Source organism: Lathyrus oleraceus, chromosome 6 (genome assembly GCF_024323335.1).
Source record: "Lathyrus oleraceus cultivar Zhongwan6 chromosome 6, CAAS_Psat_ZW6_1.0, whole genome shotgun sequence".
Lineage (NCBI taxonomy): Eukaryota > Viridiplantae > Streptophyta > Magnoliopsida > Fabales > Fabaceae > Lathyrus > Lathyrus oleraceus.
The window spans coordinates 468,274,150-468,294,705 of NC_066584.1; the positions used below are offsets into that span (position 1 = coordinate 468,274,150).

General features: G+C 39.1%; 1 pseudogene; it reads right to left on the minus strand.

Moving 5' to 3' along the window:
* Positions 1–8,941: 8,941 nt before the first annotated feature.
* LOC127096290 (formin-like protein 13) lies at positions 8,942–10,081 on the minus strand (annotated as a pseudogene).
* Between the last annotated feature and the right edge of the window lie 10,475 nt (positions 10,082–20,556).

The following is a 20,556-nucleotide window of genomic DNA, read 5'->3' on the forward strand; positions in this document are numbered from 1 at the left end:
TGATGCAGATGTATGCAATGCACTGTGCCATCCTCCAAGTCATCTGAACAACTGTACTGAAGCCTGGTCTCTGAACTGATCGTACCCATCTGAGGAATATGTAACCACAAATCCGACTCAAGGGTTCCGAAATAAACGGAAGACAGATACATCATCATCATCATCATCAGTCTCTGAGCAGACATTCTCAATCATCTGAATCGGCCCGGGGAATCCCGAAATAAACGGATCCCCACTGATAAATATCTCAGCCCGGGGAATCCTGAAATAAACGGATCCCCACTGATGAATACCACGGACAGCACTCCGGCGTCTCAGAAATAAACGGCCATAAATCCGACTTATAAATATGACTCGGATCCACGGAACAAAAAGTCACCATCTGAGTCACCATCAATCACCAACAGTCACCATCTGTACCTGTTAAAATGATCATTCCCTCCCCACTCACGGGTGTCATCTAGGCCAGGGCAAGGTCGAGAGAAACGCAGCATAAATAACCTTTCGCAGAATACCATCATATACACACCCGAAGTATGTAACGATAATATCCCACCAGGGTCTGAACTGCTCGTGATGTCAATGTTCCGCTAAGTGGCGCATACCACCCGCTTCCCATGAATCACTCTATTCCTAGGTTTCCTAGATTGCACTCATAGCCTGGGTATTGGGCCTTTTACCTCGAGTAACTCCCACCCCAAAACAAAGGAACCACCTGTACAGAGGACGGCAACAATATGATAGTATGATGCATGCAAACATTAATGCAAATATACACTGGTTAGAATAATAAATGCAATAAATAATACAAAACAAGCAACCTAAACTATCCTAGAACGCTAGGAGAGACTCGCTTAGGGACGATGGACCAGCATAGGTCTACATCAGAGGTCCCCAGCAGAGTCGCCAGCTGTCGCATCCTGCGAAAAATCAACCGGCGAGACTCGAATAAAAACACACACAGAGTCGCCACTGCGCGTTATTTATCCCAAGATAGGGAAAGGAAACGCTCAGAGAAACCTGGAAAGGAAATGGTCTTGCGACCAAAGAGACAGGGTAAGGGAGTCGGTTACGCAAGGGGAAGATATTAGCACCCCTCACGTCCGTCGTACTCGACGGGATCCACGTCCTAGAATAAAGAAAAGGTTGCTAAACATCACACACACACACGGGGAATGCAGGTGGGGTTAAGAGGAACGAGCTCGATAAGGTATCGCACCTTATGCCTACATATCTTGTCTGGAACAAGAATCAGAGCCACTGTAGTTCGGCTTACGCACGCCAAACAACACAAAACATACAAACAAGCAAGGGTGGCCAACATGGAGCCCGACAACCACTGGATGGAATTACGTCGGCATCCGAACCAAAACATGTACAAAACGGCAAACGTGGAGCCCGACAGCCAATCACTGGACTTAAGTCGGCATCCGAACCCAAAACACACTCAAAACGGCAAACGTGGAGCCCGACAGCCAATCACTGGGCTTACGTCGGCATCCGAACCCAAAACTCACTCAAAACGGCAAACGTGGAGCCCGACAGCCAATTACTGGGCTTACGTCGGCATCCGAACCAAACACACAGTCAGATAACAAGTAAACGCACACAAAAAAGAAAAAGGTTGCCCGGAGTGGTCTCGCACGACCACCTGCCTACATACCTCGTTTGGAACGAGGATCAGGGCGATGTAGTTCCCCTGAAAGGGACTGAATTGCTAACCAGAAACCGGGGAAAGACACACTACTAGGGAGCTGGACTCGAGCCTAGTGTTGTCATGCATCGTTTACCCTAAGTTCGGTTTTCTATCCTACTTGCATAAGCAAGCCTATCCTAACCAGGAAAGAAGCCAGCACACAAGCATACAAAATAATTCAAGCATACATCAAATGAGAACAAGCATCTCAACCAGATATCCACACAGCACGCACTATAACCAAACAAGTGGCTCACACAATAGGTTTGACTGCCGAAGCAAGTCGTCTGTACGGGCTGGGTTTGCTCTTAACCTTGCCATTACGAGGCTAAGGTGAAGCAGATGAGAGGTGAAGTGAGGATCAGACCTCACAGCTCTTATCCCTAACCAGGGAGAGCTTCTGACAAATGAGCATGGGTCCAGAATGGGGGAACCCTTCTATACTCAGAGACTCTGACACAATGTGCACTGCACAGGATCTTGGGCTTGGATCTCAATGCTACAACCATGTAATGGGAGCAAGGAGAAGACTCAACTGAATAGTGGGGGATAGATTGCTTATCCCTACCTTCCACCAATTGCCTTATTTAAAGGACTTTCACCTGCTTGGCACGAAAAATAAATAACCACAATCATTGCCTCTTAAGGAGGACTTCAGACATTTATTTGCCCGGCCCGGTAACAGCCGGGTCTCCAGACTACATGAAGTCAAGAGGACCTACCTCAATGCAAGTTGCTTAAGCAAAGCAAAGCAAAAGTTCACAAGGAACTGAGCAACTAAAAGTACCTGGAAACAGTCAAACACAGTTAGTACTCAGACAGACAAAACTAAACAGCAAAAGTTTAATCAGTTAATCTATACAGATCAATGCACAACAAAGCAAGCTCAAAGCTTAAGCCCAAACTTCACAACCTACAAAACAATGTTATGTTAGTGTACAAACATCAAACAACATCAATTGCATTTAACTTGATTCGTTCTCCATGTGCATTATGCTTTTGATCCTGAAAAATCAAGCAAATATTAGCAACAAGACCACTAGGCTAAGCCTAGGGTCCAAAGGCAAGAAAAATTCCTAAACAGCAAGGTATTCACCAACCAAAGTCAAATTAATGTCAAACAAAAGCCAACACAATTGGTCTCATGTTTATATCATTCATCATTCTCATGTTATGCACAAAACAATCCACATTGGTTCAAGTGAAGCACCAAACATGCAAACAGAACTATTGCATTCAAATCCACACCAAAACACTTCCAAAAATTCTCAAATAAATTACACCTAAACAGGGGCTAATCCAGGTATGGCACACCAAATTTGAGCTTAATTGGGCAAATGTAACCATGTCAATGAAAATCAACAAAAACAGATACAATTATAGGCTCCAAATCACAACATCAACACATACATCCATTTCAAATCATGTGTCACATCATGTGTCTATTACAAGCATGCCAAATTTCATGATTATCCAATACCATATGAGCATTTCACATCAAAATTACAAACATGTACCACATGGACTTGCATATTTGACCAACAGAGATGAAAAATCACAATCAATTTGAAAATGCAATGTAAAATTCCACAAAAAATCACAAAGCATCTTAACATACCAATCAACCATCATGCAAAATTTCATATTATTTCAACAAGCACAGATCACTCAAATAATTTCAACAAGTTGACATCAAGAGGTGTGACACAAATTGTCACACCTAAGTTCTAAAATTCATAACTCCATGGCCAGGTATCAAAAATTCACAAAGTTTACATATAAATGAACATCAATGAATCATGAATCAACACAAAAAATTTCAGACATTTATTTTATGATATGAGAATTTCATGATCAAAATGGTAGAAGGTGTCAAAATGTAACACATGTGAAAGAACCCTAGGGCAAATGAAAAATATACCATGCACAACTTTGACCACTAGGTCAAAAAAAATTCTACACACATCAAGGAAGCCATAGAAAAAATCCACACATTTTTCTGAATTTTTTTACTATTTTTTATGAATTTTTTAAGCATGTCATGAATTTTTAAGAATTAAACAAATTAAAAAGAAAATACAATGGCAGTTTTGTAAATAAAAGGCGCGGGGGAGGGAAACACGATTTTGAAAATTCAAACAGCTTTGAAGATCAAACAAGCTAAACTCCATCGTTCCAACTCAGAAATTCCCAGAACATGCAAGAACACGCAATTTCCAAAACGTCACCAAAATGGACAAGCCTATATTCATTCAAACCGTATGAACGTGTAGATCTCAAATATCAACTTAGTTTGACCTAACAGTTCCTAAATCAAACGAATCGCGCGAGCTAGGGTTTGACATCAAAATTTCAATTCCAGATTTCTCCTCCTATGGTTCATCATTCGCAAAACCAAAAGCATCACAGTACTCTACGATCAACACACTATAGAATGCATATAACAATTAAGGCATTGGCATGATTCGAAAAATTGAGAACCTGCTATGGCAGTGGTGAGATCGAAGCTTTTCACGTGTTTCCTCCACAAACAGTCCAACTATAAGCTCCAGGAAGATGAATTATGTACTCAGGTTCGAACAATGTTGCTTCTAGTGCTCGAAATCCACATTCACCATTGATGATGCTCCTTGGAACAGTCACGATTCAATGCTTCTTCCAATCCAAACTCCACAAACAGTTTGAGAAGATGATGAGAGGAGTTCAGTACAAAAAGAAATTCGAAAATTGGTTGAAGAATGAAGAAGTTTGATGGATTTGAAGCTTTTGGTGTTCTTGAAGAATTGAGAGAATTCCAAGAATTTCAGATCTGATTTGTGATGAATGATTTTCTGTTATGCTTAGAATGAGATTAGGATTATATATGTGAGCTTAATCATCCCTTAATCATGTAATTAGCCAAATTGGAATTGTTAGTGAAAGTGTGAAATTTCAAGTGAGGGCAAAAATGGAATTTCCATAGGACAGCTCATGCCACCTCAATGACAGCTCACACACTCTCTAAATACCTGTCATGAACTATTGCAACTTGTTTCACTCTCATTGGATGCATATTTTGGAAATTCACTATGTGATGGTACTTTGTCCAATTTTGCAATTTCATTTTTCAAGTCAAATTCCAAACCACAAGCCTTAGCCATGAAATGATGATTCCAACAAATTTTAAATGCCATTCATGAGGTGTAGCAAAAATCCCCACTCAAAAATTCCAATTATTTTGAAAGTTGGACAATTTTGCCCTTGGTCCAATTTAACTGTCCAGTTGAAAATTGACCTTTTGCATTGACCACTTTTGGAAAAATCCAATTATGCACCATGAAAGTACATGTCAAATGGAGTTTGTGCATATAAAGAACTTGCAATTTGGACAAACCATGTGGAAGTTATGGCCTCCTGATTATGGGTCATTTTTGAATTTCACTGAGCCATAATTTTCCAACCATACATGGGATTTTCAAGTTCTTGGACTTTTTGGAAAGGTGAGAACAAGATCTACAACTTTCATGTTGAACAAATTTTCATTTGAAGCTTCCTTGGACACGTGGCTTTGAGGTCCAAAACTTTCCATTTTTGGAAACTTCAGTTACAAGTCACTTTCTATTTTTGGCAGTTTTTGTTCTGACTTGATTTTCTTCATTTTTAAGCTTTGAAATGTCAAATAACACTTGTTCCAACAGGAATGAAGTGTATCTAACTCATTTCCACCTCCAAATCCATCAAATCATGTACAGTTGACCACAGTTGACTTTTCATCTGATAGATGAATCTGGCAATGCATAGATCAATCTGAGCTCCAATCTTCAACTGAAATGGCTCAAGGGTGAAACCCTAGCCTCAATAAGCACAATATAATCATATAATGAACCCCATAACCATCATAAACCCCATCTCCTGATCATGCCCTGCTTGGCCCAATGCCACTGATTAGGGTTGACCAATGGTCAAAACCCTAATCTCAAGGAATCTGCTTCAATCTCTTGCATCTCCTGATGATATCAAATCATGATGATGATGATGTATCATTGCAATCAAGATGAAGATCAATATCCATTGAGAATCACAAAACCCTAATTTGACAGCCCAATCCTCAGATGGCCCATGATCAGTCACTAAACCCTAGGCTTGCACTTTGACTTCCTCATCTTCTGATCAAGACTTGAGAGTATAGCTTGCACAATGTAACCACATGATATGCAATATGCAATGCCTAATGACCTAAAATGATATGCAATATGTTAATGCTAGTCCCAAGAGAAGAGGGCAAATTTTGAGGTGTTACAACAAGATTTAAAAATCCTGCTCCTACGTATCTCAAAAGAGAAATCAAGGCTTACGTAGTTCTGGGTAGAAAAATGTTTGTTTGTTGGTCGATTTTAGCGAAAGCTATGTTGTATTAATCGACAAAAACATCGTTTTACCCAAAACAGATGAGGAGTGGACGCGTACCACACATCGAACGGATTTATAAATCTACATTCGGAAAAGCGTCATTTATCTCTACTCAACAATCGTGGCCGAAACATTGTTTTGTATCACTTAAGACAATATATCTTTCATTTATGAAAAAGATTTTTGATTAATCGCACGGCGGTGAGAAAAGAGTTTGATCGGTTGGATGTATTTTGAGTGATGGCGAGAACTTGGATGAGCGAGATATACATCTCGAATCCTAGCCTCAGGAGTGCACGGTATACACCATGTTCGATTTCCATCTTTATTGAAAGTGTTTAAGATAGAAATTAAGTATTTTGGAATTTGATTGAGAAAGGGTTTGAAGAAACCGCATTGACAAATTTAGGCGATGACGAGAGTTAAGATTGGCGAGGCATACGTCTCGAATCTTAACCTCAGGAGTGCATGATATACATCATGTTCCATTTCCACCTTTATTGAGAAAAGTGTTTAAATAAGAATTAGGTGTTTTGAGTTTTGTTGTGAAAATGACTTGACCATAGATCAAGTATTGATGGATGTTTTAAGAGAAATTTGGATAAGTGTTTGAGAGAAAACAAAGTGGATAAATTTGGATGATGGCGAGAGCTAAGGTTGGCGAGATATACATCTCGAATCCTAGTCTCAGGAGTGCGCGGTATACACCACGTTCCACTTCCATCTTTATTGAAAAGGTCTTAACTATTGAATTAATATTTTTTGAGTTTTTATTAGGAAAAATGGCTTGACGTTGAATCAAGCGTTTGGTGAAAGTTTGAAACAAATGGAATAGAATGGGAGGGAGAAATGGATTGGTTTGTTTATTGAGAAAATACTCGACGTTGGATCGAGTCATATTTTTGTATTTTTTTGGAAATGGTTGGTTTTATTCTTGTATTAGTATCTAACTAAATAGTCAAACAAATACAGAAATGAAATAGTACAAGATTATTACACATCGGGGGAGTGGGGTACATTTTGTCAAATGGGGATTCAAAATCATGAAATAATTAAATCGGGCCCAAACAACAAATAATGTAATGCATGAGTGTAAGTGCAAGAGAACCGGCTCATTGTAAGAAAGCCCAAGAGTAAGCTATGTGAGGTTGATGGCGAGGCTTAAAAAGCAATCGACTTACAAGGGTGTGAAAATGGGCTCGACATTGAATCGAGAAAAATATAATTTTTATAGTTTTAAAATGGTTTTGAATGAATGATGAAATTAAAAAAAGATTTGTGTTATTAAATAATAATGAAACCATGAGTATAATAAAACATAAACATAAAAAATGTTAAAAGAAATAAAATGCTAAAAGAAATAAAATGCTAAAAGAAATAAAATGCTAAAAGAAAAAAAAATGCTAAAGGAAAAAAAATTGCTACATATGAGTATTGAACCCTCTCCACTTAAGATTATGAAACTACCCTCTCTCCACTAGGCCATTTATCATTAGTTATTATTTTAATGCTATTTTAGATATATAAACCAAGATAGATTAGACATTAGAATAAAAACTAAGATAAAAAAAATCTGTTGGACTACCAGGAAAATGAACAAAAATCAAACTCAGCCGCTTGGCTGTTGGGTTTTAGAGTTAATGGATTGGGAATAGTAAAAAGTGAAATTATTATTAAACAACAAAATTAATATCCACTTGGAATACTGAAGGGTCATTTAAATTTCCAAAAAAAGATTTTAAACACTCCTAAGGTAAATAATAAAAAAAAAAGAAAATGAATGAGCTAGCATTCACACTGGGACGGAACTCTTCCTCTCTCAGTCTCTCAATCCCGTTCCCAATCTCCCATCTCTCATTCGCTCACCGCTGCTCCCAATCTCCCATCTCTCATTCGCTCACCGCTCACAATCTCTCTCCTCATTCATCCTCTCAGGTTCTCTCTTCAATCACTCTCATCGCTTACCTACCGCTTACCCATCGCTCAACCTCGTTAACCAGAGAGAGTGCAAACCCATGGTTTTAAAGAGAGAAGTCAAGCGGGAATCTCACCTTTGGCGACGACAATGAATCAGGTGAGCTTGAATCTATCTCCTCTCTTCCAATACTGGCTTTTTACTTTGATTTTTTTTATTAGGGTTTATCCCCTTGAAATCGCGGCCGCCTCCGACTTTTAGGGTTTTGGTTTTCAAATTCTCTTTGCCTCTCCAAATTTCGTTCTTCTCTTCACTGATTTTTCTCTCCTATTTATGTTCACAACTTAGGGTTTCAAATTGGTACCTTGGGTTCAAAAGAGGTGTCCCTACGAAATACTTTTTGTGCTCAGTATCAGATTGGTCCCTTTGATGTCTGAATTTGGAACAGGTAATGTGAGCTCAAACTTTCTCTTCATTTTTGTCTCTATTCCAATTTGGGAATTTTCTGGATTTTAACACTTGCCAATTGTTTTGTGTTACTGCAGTAAAAATGTTGAAGATTCCAAAAGCAGTTTCGGTTTTGATCACAGCTCTGGTTTTGGGTGGTTTTTGCTAGAAGCAATACTTGTTTGCTCTTTTTGAGGTAACGAATTTGAATGTACAATTGTTGACCTTGGAAGAGAAACATGTTTTCGGTCAAGTGGTATAACAAGACCATTTTTATCATTTTCCTCTAGATGAGCAAACTGCTTTCTGAATTGATCCACGACATTTGGATAGAGAAAACTAATTCTTTCTGTTCCATTGATGTAGTCTTTCAAAAGTTGAGGATGATACTCTAGAATCTCACGGAAGATTAGCTCTCAGATTTCTTCCTTTGTCACTCTTCGTCTTTCAAATTCAAACTCCATTTTAGTGATAGGCTGGCAGGACGGTTAAATTCCCACGACTATCAAAGCTAGCTTCCTCTAATAATTACTCATTTGACATTGCTAGTCCGGATTGCTTTAGGTAATATCCTCTCTGATTCACATTTCTTTTTCTCACTTTCTGCTGTTTTCTTCATTTCAAGCTCTAGCTGTTTGCAGTTTTCTTCGTGGGCTTTGTTGAACATTTGAGTGAAGTTGAGCAAAGTTGTGACAACTTGTTCGAATAGACAGCGGGATGGATCTTCGCCAAAATAAAGAATTAATGCGTCCACGTTCCTGCCCACCCATGAATATAGTGAAGCCAATGAGCGGACTTCAGCTTCAGCAGAACAGAGGAAGTCTTTCAATTTCTTGCGGAACTTTTCTGATATAGGACCATCATTTTCAGAAGTGGATAATTCCCGTACAATTTTCTCTAATCCTTTGTTTATAGTTTGCATCTCCTCTGCCAGGAACTTCAATTGGATCTTTGCCGCTGGCTCTAGATTAGCAAGATCCTTAGAGAAGTCTAAAACTTCAGGCAATTTGTCATCTAACACCTTACAAAGATAATGCATGAGAGTCATTTTGTTGTTCCGTGCACGTGTCTCAGTCAGTTTAAGAAGGCTATCTTATCTGAATCCAATGGCAGAACCCCTGGCATTTCCTTGGTTCAAAGCATTTCCTAAAGTAAGTATTGTTTGCATAATTCTCTTTAATTTGACAGAACTCCTGATCTCTTCTGAAGCAGCATTTACAGCATTCAAGCTATTCTTAAGAACGGAAACCTGAGAATGGAACTGAATCTTGAATGAAAATACTCTGAGCTTAGATTCTACCCGTGGTACTTTCATTAACTCCATGAAGAACTGTTCACATTTCCCTAACTTCCCCTTTATAACTCTTGATTATTTCCATCTCCTCTTTTGCAGGACAAAACTTTATGAGGTTCTCAACCTGATCAACGTCAAGGGACTCTTCCAGTGCTAGCACTGAACTCATTAAATCCTGCAATGGCACCTTCACTTTTGAAAGCATGATTTCACAATTACATGCCCGCCTATGCTCAATCAGTTGCACTTTCTCAGATTTAGGCCTAACCGAGCTTTGGACATTTGACTTCTTGGCAAGGCCTGAACTCGGGGCTGCTGTTTTTGTATGTTTTTTCGTCATGAAAGTTTTGCAGGTGGTTTTGAGTCAACAGTCGGCTTTGTCTCCACTGGGGTGTCCTTTGTAACACCCTTCTAAAATACCCCAAATATTTAATTAAATTAACAACATATAAATCAGAGTAATCATGCAATTAAGGGTGTCACACATTCCTTTCGCACCATTCGTCATACTATTTAGTCATGCTCATTATTTAACTCAAAACATAAAGTATTGCACAATACGCAGCGAATAGAGATCAAATCGATCATTCAAAACATGTAACATACTACATGTAAACTGGCTCAACAAACATCAACAACTCAATTAAAATGTTCCCTCCCGATGTTACATCTATCAGAGCATGACCCACTAAGGAGACTACACTAGACTCCAAGCATTAGCTTCTACTCAATCACTGCTCGTTACCTGAAAAATAGTTGTAAAGGTGAGTTCCTCAATCGATATAATAAGCATTATAGAATATAATGTCATGTTAAGTAATTTAACACATTAATCACCCTAATCGTATCACACATTCAGTAACGGCACATCAACTCAAATATCATACTCAATAATCAACACAATTCACACTCATGCTCAATGCCAACACAACACACGTATAACATTGGAATACATCCATTCATATTACACACCACACACATATTATGCAATGAGACTCCATGCATGCGGTACCGACTATTCGTGAACATATAGTTCAACTTCACCGACCAAATCCAGGTACGGCTACCAAGCTCACCAGTCCCACTCATTTGAGACCTAGTGACTCACATCACTATTTCCTCACCATGGGAATTAGCTACCACCCCAAGGGCCATGCTATGCACGCTAATTCACCTAGCATGCAAACATCAAAAACAGTCCAAATGACTAACATCACTAATTCCTCACCATGGGAATTAGCTACCACCATAAAGGCCACAATATGCATGCTAATCACCTAGCAATGCAACATCATAACAATAATCCACAATGGACATATGCTCACACTCTAAGCCATAAAACAGTCCATTCACAACACATGCATAACATATACATTCACAATATTATGCATACCATCATACATCATCAACACATGTATCAAAACATCATATCATGTCAAATAACTCAATCACAGTATTAGCACACTCTACTAATACCTATACTGCTCAAAACAGCGGGAAATAATCCCTACTATATCACACACCGATATAGGCAACCATCAATTAGGCACACAACATTTTAATTAACAATTTTTCCACTCTGCAACAGTGTTAACCGGTTAACGCCCTGGGTTAACCGGTTAACGCAGCACAAACACACTTTCTAGCAAAACGCAACAGTGTTAACCGGTTAACGCCCTGGGTTAACCGGTTAACGCAGACAAAACAGCAGTTTTTCACAATTTATAACAGTGTTAACCGGTTAACGCCCTGGGTTAACCGGTTAACGCAAGACAGAAAGCTGTTCCTGCGCTAACACAAAGCAGAATGCAGAATTCTCCGCATTTTCCGCCGTTGGAGGACTTCCGGACCTCCGATTCTAATTCCGTAAAAAGCTACACGTCCAGAAATTTACGACACACACCATTATCGATTCAATTACAGTTTTCACACAACTTATTCATCACAATTTCTCAGCATTCCAAATCCCAATTAGGGTCAATTCAACGGTTTATCACTACCCATTACATGCTAACCCATAATACCCATTAAACGACGATAAACCCCCCTTACCTGAGTTAATCGGCGAATCTTTTAGCTTCCCGCTCTTCCTTCTTCAACCTTCTTCCTCTTGTTCTGCCCCTTTGCCCTTTCTCCACTTTCTCAATCGCTTCTCTGTTTCACGCGAAAATTTTCTTTTCCAAATGAGACTCTTTTTCCTTATTTCACACTTATATATTTTCCACTTTATATTATTATCCCAATAATAATAATAATTCAATAATTCCAAAATAATAATAATAATAATCCAATTATCTAATTAAATTAATAAATATATTATTAACTTAATTTAAATAATTATCATATTATTATCGGGGTGTTACAACTCTCCCCCACTAAAAGAGTTTTCGTCCTCGAAAACATACCTCAAGCGAATAACTCCGGATAAGATTCCTTCATCTGACTCTCCAGTTCCCAAGTCACATTGCCACCTGCTGGTCCTCCCCAAGCTACCTTCACCAAGGCAATCTCTTTACCCCGCAACTGCTTCAACTCTCGATCCTCGATCCTCATAGGCGATGTTTCAACAGTCAGGTTATCTCTCACCTGTACATCATCTACTTGGACTACATGCGACGGATCATGAATGTACCTCCTCAACTGAGACACATGAAAAACCTCATGCAAATTCGCAAGCGACGGCGGTAAAGCGATACGATAGGCTACCTCCCCTATCCTCTCCAAAATCTGATAAGGACCAATAAATCGAGGTGTCAACTTCCTCGACTTCAAAGCTCGACCAACCCCAGTTATCGGAGTAACACGAAGAAACACATGATCTCCCTCTTGGAACTCAAGTGATTTCCTCCTCTTGTCATGATAACTCTTCTGACGACTCTGAGCAATTCTCATCTTCTCCTGAATCATCTTAATCTTTTCCGTGGTTTGTTGAACAATCTCCGGTCCAACCACAGCACTCTCACCGGACTCATACCAACATAAAGGCGTCCGACATCTCCTACCATACAAAGCTTCAAACGGTGCCATACCAATGCTCGAATGAAAACTATTGTTGTAGGTAAACTCAATCAAAGGCAAATAACAATCCCAAGCACCTCCCTTTTCCAAAACACAAGCCCTCAAAAGATCCTCTAATGACTGAATCGTCCTCTCAGTCTGACCATCAGTCTGCGGATGATATGCGGAACTCAACCTCAGCTTAGTTCCCAAAGCCTTCTGTAAACCTTCCCAAAACTTCGATGTAAATCTAGGATTTCTGTCCGAAACAATACTCGACGGAATACCATGCAAACTTACAATCTTCTCAATATACAACTCGGCTAATCTCTCTAACGGGTAATCCATTCTGATCGGAATGAAATGAGCCGATTTCGTCAATCTGTCAACAATCACCCAAATGGCTTCAAAATTCTTAATTGTCCTCGGCAAACCAGACACAAAATCCATACTGATACTGTCCCACTTCCACTCTGGAATAGTCAACGGTTGCATTAGCCCAGACGGCTTCTGATGCTCAATCTTTGACTTCTGACAAGTCAAACAGGAATAAACAAAGCTCGCAATTTCTCTTTTCATTCCCGGCCACCAAAATAACTTTTTCAGATCATGATACATCTTCGTAGCTCCAGGATGAATACTCAGGCCACTACGATGTCCTTCCTCAAGAATACTCTTCTTAAGTTCGGTAACATCCGGAATACACACCCGATTCCCAAATTTCAAAATACCATTCTCATCAACTCTGAATTCACCACCTTGACCTTGATTCACTAAAGTCAACTTATCAACCAAAAGCACATCGGATTTCTGACCCTCTCTAATCTCATCCAGAATACCACTCGTTAACTTCAACATTCCCAATTTAACACTATTGTGAGTACTCTCACACACCAAACTCAAGTCTCTAAACTGCTCAATTAAATTCAATTCTCTAACCATTAACATAGACATATGCAATGATTTCCGACTCAATGCATCAGCCACTACGTTTGCTTTACCCGGATGGTAATTCAAACCAAAGTCATAATCCTTCAGAAACTCTAACCATTTCCTCTGCCTCATATTCAGCTCTTTCTGATCAAACAAATACTTTAAACTCTTATGGTCACTGAAAACCTCAAATCTTGACCCATACAAGTAATGCCTCCATAACTTCAGAACAAATACCACAGCTGCCAACTCTAAATCGTGTGTCGGATAGTTCCTCTCATGAACCCTCAGCTGTCTCGAAGCATAAGCTATAACCCGCTTATTCTGCATCAACACACCACCCAAACCCAATAATGAAGCATCACAGTAAACCTCAAATGATTCCGACGGGCTCGGTAATATCAGAATAGGAGCAGTAGTTAACCTTCTCTTTAACTCTTGGAAACCTTTTTCACATTTTGAGTCCCAAACAAACGCTTGCCCCTTTCTAGTCAACATCGTCAACGGCAACGCCAACTTAGAAAATCCCTCAATAAACTTCCTATAATAACCAGCCAAACCAAGGAAACTTCGAATCTCAGCAACAGACTTCGGAGCTTCCCACTTAGATACCGCTTCTATCTTAGAAGGATCAACAGCAACACCACCTCTTGAAATCACATGACCAAGAAAACTAACCTCTTCTAACCAAAATTCACACTTGGATAGTTTAGCAAATAACTTCTTTTCTCGGAGAACTTCTAAAACCACTCTCAAATGCTCATCATGCTCTTCTTCAGATTTCGAATACACCAAAATGTCATCAATAAACACCACGACAAACTTGTCTAGGTACGGATGGAAAATCATATTCATATACTCCATGAATACTCCAGGCGCATTAGTCACACCAAAAGGCATTACAGAATACTCATAATGTCCATACCTTGTTCTGAAAGCAGTCTTCTGAATATCCTCAGTTTTCACACGTATCTGATGATACCCCGATCTCAAATCTATTTTGCTGAACACACTCGCACCAACCAACTGATCCATCAAATCATCAATCCTCGGCAAAGGATACCGATTCTTGATCGTCACTTTATTCAGTTGCCTGTAGTCCACACACAACCTCATAGTACCTTCTTTCTTCTTAACCAATAACACTGGTGCACCCCACGGTGACACACTCGGACGAATAAATTTCTTATCCAACAGTTCTTCCAGCTGACTCTTCAATTCAGTTAACTCAACAGCAGACATACGGTACGGAGCCATCGATATCGGTCTAGTACCAGGTACCAAATCAATCGAGAACTCAACTTCACGCTCTGGCGGTAATTCATTCACTTCTTCCGGAAACACATCAGGAAAATCACACACCACTGCTAGATCACAATTCGCCAGTTTATCTTTAGCCTCCAAAGTCGCTAACAGCATAAACAACTCTGCCCCATCTGCTACTGCCTCATTCACCTGCCTCGCTGATAGAAACAAACTCTTTCCTTCCTCAATCTCAGGAAAAATCACAGTCTTATCAAAACAGTTGATAGAAACTCGGTTAAACACCAACCAGTTCATACCCAGAATAACATCAATCTGCATTAGTGGAAGACACACTAGGTCCATCCCAAAGTCTCTATCGAAAATACTCAAAGGACAATTTAAACAAACTGAAGTAGTAGTCACTGAACCCTTCGCAGGAGTATCAATCACCATACTTCTATGCATCTCAGATATCTCTAACTTAAGTTTCACAACACAGTCCAAAGATATAAAGGAATGAGTAGCACCTGTGTCAATAATAGCTACAAGAGGAAAGCCATTAATATAACACGTACCTCGGATCAAACGATCGTCTGCAAAAGTCTCAGAACCTGATAAAGCAAAGACCTTGCCTCCCGACTGGTTCTCCTTCTTTGGCTTAGGACACTGTGGACTGATATGACCCACCTCTCCACAGTTGAAACAAGTCACAGTCTTCAACCGGCACTCTGCAGCCAAGTGACCACCTTTTCCACACTTAAAACACTTCTTCTCAGCACTGGTACACTCATGGAAACGATGTCTAGCCTGACCACATCTGTAACACTTAGCAGGGGCACTAGAGTCTCCCCCACTAGGCCTCTTCATCCCACTCTGTCTCTGAAAACCTTTGCCAGCTGCATACGGTTTTCCACGATCATTCTGATTCTTGCCTTTCCTATCAACCCTTTGCTGATAGCTTTCCGCTCTGGCTTTGGTATCCTGTTCAAAAATCCTGCAACAGTCCACCAAATCAGAAAACACTCTAATCCGCTGATATCCAATAGCCTGCTTGATCTCGGGACGTAACCCGTTCTCAAACTTCACACATTTTGAAAATTCTCCAGCAGCCTCATTATAGGGAGTATAATACTTTGACAACTCTGTGAACTTAGCAGCATACTCAGTAACAGACCTGTTACCCTGTTTCAATTCCAAGAATTCTATCTCTTTCTTTCCTCTGACATCCTCTGGAAAGTACTTCCTCAGAAATCTCTCTCTGAATACAGCCCAAGTGATCTCAGCATTCCCAGCAGATTCCAACTCAGTGCGGGTAGCAACCCACCAATCATCTGCCTCTTCTGACAGCATATGCGTACCGAACCTGACCTTCTGGTTATCGGCACACTCAGTCACTCGGAAGATTCTCTCTATCTCCTTCAACCACTTCTGAGCACCATCTGGATCGTATGCTCCCTTGAACATTGGAGGATTGTTCTTCTGGAACTCACTCAATTGACGAGCAGCTCCCATTCCCACGACATTCGGATTCCCTCCAAGTACTCCAGCTAGCATACCCAGAGCCTCAGCAATCGCAGCATCATCTCTACCTCTTCCAGCCATCTCTATTCTGAAAACCCAACAAGCTAAAACAATAAGTACTGATAGGGTTACACAACACCTATCCCGTACAGGGGAAACAGAATAATTACGACTCGACTCGACCGACTATGCTCTGACACCACTAATGTAACACCCTTCTAAAATACCCCAAATATATAATTAAATTAACAACATATAAATCAGAGTAATCATGCAATTAAGGGTGTCACACATTCCTTTCGCACCATTCGTCATACTATTAGTCATGCTCATTATTTAACTCAAAACATAAAGTATTGCACAATACGCAGCGGATAGAGATCAAATCGATCATTCAAAACATGTAACATACTACATGTAAACTGGCTCAACAAACATCAACAACTCAATTAAAATGTTCCCTCCCGATGTTACATCTATCAGAGCATGACCCACTAAGGAGACTACACTAGACTCCAAGCATTAGCTTCTACTCAATCACTGCTCGTTACCTGAAAAATAGTTGTAAGGGTGAGTTCCTCAATCGATATAATAAGCATTATAGAATATAATGTCATGTTAAGTAATTTAACACATTAATCACCCTAATCGTATCACACATTCAGTAACGACACATCAACTCAAATATCATACTCAATAATCAACACAATTCACACTCATGCTCAATGCCAACACAACACACGTATAACATTGGAATACATCCATTCATATTACACACCACACACATATTATGCAATGAGACTCCATGCATGCGGTACCGACTATTCGTGAACATATAGTTCAACTTCACCGACCAAATCCAGGTACGGCTACCAAGCTCACCAGTCCCACTCATTTGAGACCTAGTGACTCACATCACTATTTCCTCACCATGGGAATTAGCTACCACCCCAAGGGCCATGCTATGCACGCTAATTCACCTAGCATGCAAACATCAAAAACAGTCCAAATGACTAACATCACTAATTCCTCACCATGGGAATTAGCTACCACCATAAAGGCCACAATATGCATGCTAATCACCTAGCAATGCAACATCATAACAATAATCCACAATGGACATATGCTCACACTCTAAGCCATAAAACAGTCCATTCACAACACATGCATAACATATACATTCACAATATTATGCATACCATCATACATCATCAACACATGTATCAAAACATCATATCATGTCAAATAACTCAATCACAGTATTAGCACACTCTACTAATACCTATACTGCTCAAAACAGCGGGAAATAATCCCTACTATATCACACACCGATATAGGCAACCATCAATTAGGCACACAACATTTTAATTAACAATTTTTCCACTCTGCAACAGTGTTAACCGGTTAACGCCCTGGGTTAACCGGTTAACGCAGCACAAACACACTTTCTGGCAAAACGCAACAGTGTTAACCGGTTAACGCCCTGGGTTAACCGGTTAACGCAGACAAAACAGCAGTTTTTCACAATTTATAACAGTGTTAACCGGTTAACGCCCTGGGTTAACCGGTTAACGCAAGACAGAAAGCTGTTCCTGCGCTAACACAAAGCAGAATGCAGAATTCTCCGCATTTTCCGCCGTTGGAGGACTTCCGGACCTCCGATTCTAATTCCGTAAAAAGCTACACGTCCAGAAATTTACGACACACACCATTATCGATTCAATTACAGTTTTCACACAACTTATTCATTACAATTTCTCAGCATTCCAAATCCCAATTAGGGTCAATTCAACGGTTTATCACTACCCATTACATGCTAACCCATAATACCCATTAAACGACGATAAACCCCCCTTACCTGAGTTAATCGGCGAATCTTTTAGCTTCCCTCTCTTCCTTCTTCAACCTTCTTCCTCTTGTTCTGCCCCTTTGCCCTTTCTCCACTTTCTCAATCGCTTCTCTGTTTCACGCGAAAATTTTCTTTTCCAAATGAGACTCTTTTTCCTTATTTCACACTTATATATTTTCCACTTTATATTATTATCCCAATAATAATAATAATTCAATAATTCCAAAATAATAATAATAATAATCCAATTATCTAATTAAATTAATAAATATATTATTAACTTAATTTAAATAATTATCATATTATTATCGGGGTGTTACATCCTTAATTTTGTAACAATTTTGTACCTTTTCAAACTCCCCTTGAGTAATAAACCTTCTTAGCCTTGAACCTAATGCCCTTCTGAAATTTTGATTTTGAGGAATGTTGTGCTTTGGATGGTGGGTTATTTGGGAATTCTTATGGGATGGGAATTGGGATCTGATGTGAATTATGGTTATACCTTGGTTGTAATTTTTGGATGAAATTTGGGAATTGGTTGTAATGTAGGGGTTAGTTGTAGGATATGGATGTAATGCATTGTTATGCTTAAATGTTAAATGAAAATGTATGTATGAAAATGAGTTTGGAAATGTTTGAAAGTTAAATATTATTGAATGTTATGAAATGAGTATGTACTATTTTGATTTGAAATGCACTATGGACGGGAACTGAATCATGTTTGGTTATAAAAAATGGATACAGATTTTGGAAGTAATCTGAGACTAATCAAAATGTCAATTTAAAAATAAAAAAAAAACCAAATAAAACCAATTAAAATCAAATTAATCTATAATTTGTTAAAATTACTTTGATATCAACCCTAACATTTATTTGGAAATTAAAATCAATTAGAGTTTGAATCATTAGTAAAACACAATTAAGATTAACTTGAAATTTGGAATTAGATTTACTTTGAAATTAAATTAAAATTGAAAATTAAAATCAAATAACTAAGATCCATTTTGTAATCACAAAGCACCATGATCAAAAAGCTAAATAATAACCAATGTCTATCACAAAATATGGATTTGGGAATGAATGTATGCAAATGAACTTTAGGCCAAGTGCCAAATAAAAATGAAAAAAATGAAAAAAATTCAGGACCAAAATCGGGGTATGACATAAAGCATCTCTCATTTTTCCCTTTTCCTCTAAAAGGTTTCCTTCTGAAGAACTTCATATTCTTCCTTTTCTTTCCCTTGAAGGTCCTATGAGACTTGGTGTATTTTTGTCTTTGGTGTTTCTTTTTTGTTGTACAACTACACCTTTTGTCTTTACATTTAATCTCCAGGTAGGGTTTTCTACACGCGTGTGTGAATTTTGACTTTTGTTCTATAACTTCAGAAAATTGGTCATGAAAACTGCAAAGCTTTTCAAGTGCTTCTAGTGTCACCTGGTGAATTTGTCCAAGACTCATGGTTTGGATATCTCTTTGAGTTGTGGCTAACATTCTATGGATTTCTGGTTGGAGCTCTTGTGGTAGAGAGGAGACATAGGTATTCTTGAGACTAGGGTAATTATATCCATTAAGGACATAATATCTCTGTGCCATTCTGTGACAGTGTCTGTCAAGATCCTTTGTTTTGAGGGAACAACACTTCATCTCAAAGAATTCTTGTCTGTTCTTGCTATCAAACATCTCCATATCACCGATAAATTCACGATGAAGCACACCAAGAACATTAGTTGTAGTTTCTAAACGGTGTAACTCATCTTGTTTGAAGGTTCCAAGATTGTGATACCATTCTTTCACTGTGCCTGTCATCCTACAGCAAAATTCTTCAATGATCTTATAGCTATCTGCACTTGTTTTCATCATCTGGGTGTCAAGCCAAGCTCCAAATTCAAGTAGTCTTTTTCTCCAGCGACTGGGTGGAATGTCATCAAAGGTAAACCAGGGACCGCCATTTGGTTTAATCCTTTCAGGGATCAGAGTTTCTTCAGGGGACTCTTCTTCAAAAAAGGAATCTTCCTCTTTTATATTTGCCATGAAGAGTCTTGGGATATAGTTGTCTTCAGATTCTGATTTTGAGGAAACAGATTCTGGTGTTTCATCAGTAGATGTTTCTTGATCAGAGTTATTGTCACTATCTGTCGAGGACTCATCTTCCTTATGTGCCGATGTTTCAGCAAGGTGGTGATTTTTCTGGGAAGATTCGTACTTTCTGGTGATCGCCATGGCTTGGAAACCTTTATCTGGAGTTTCTTCTTCCTTTTGGATTTTTGGA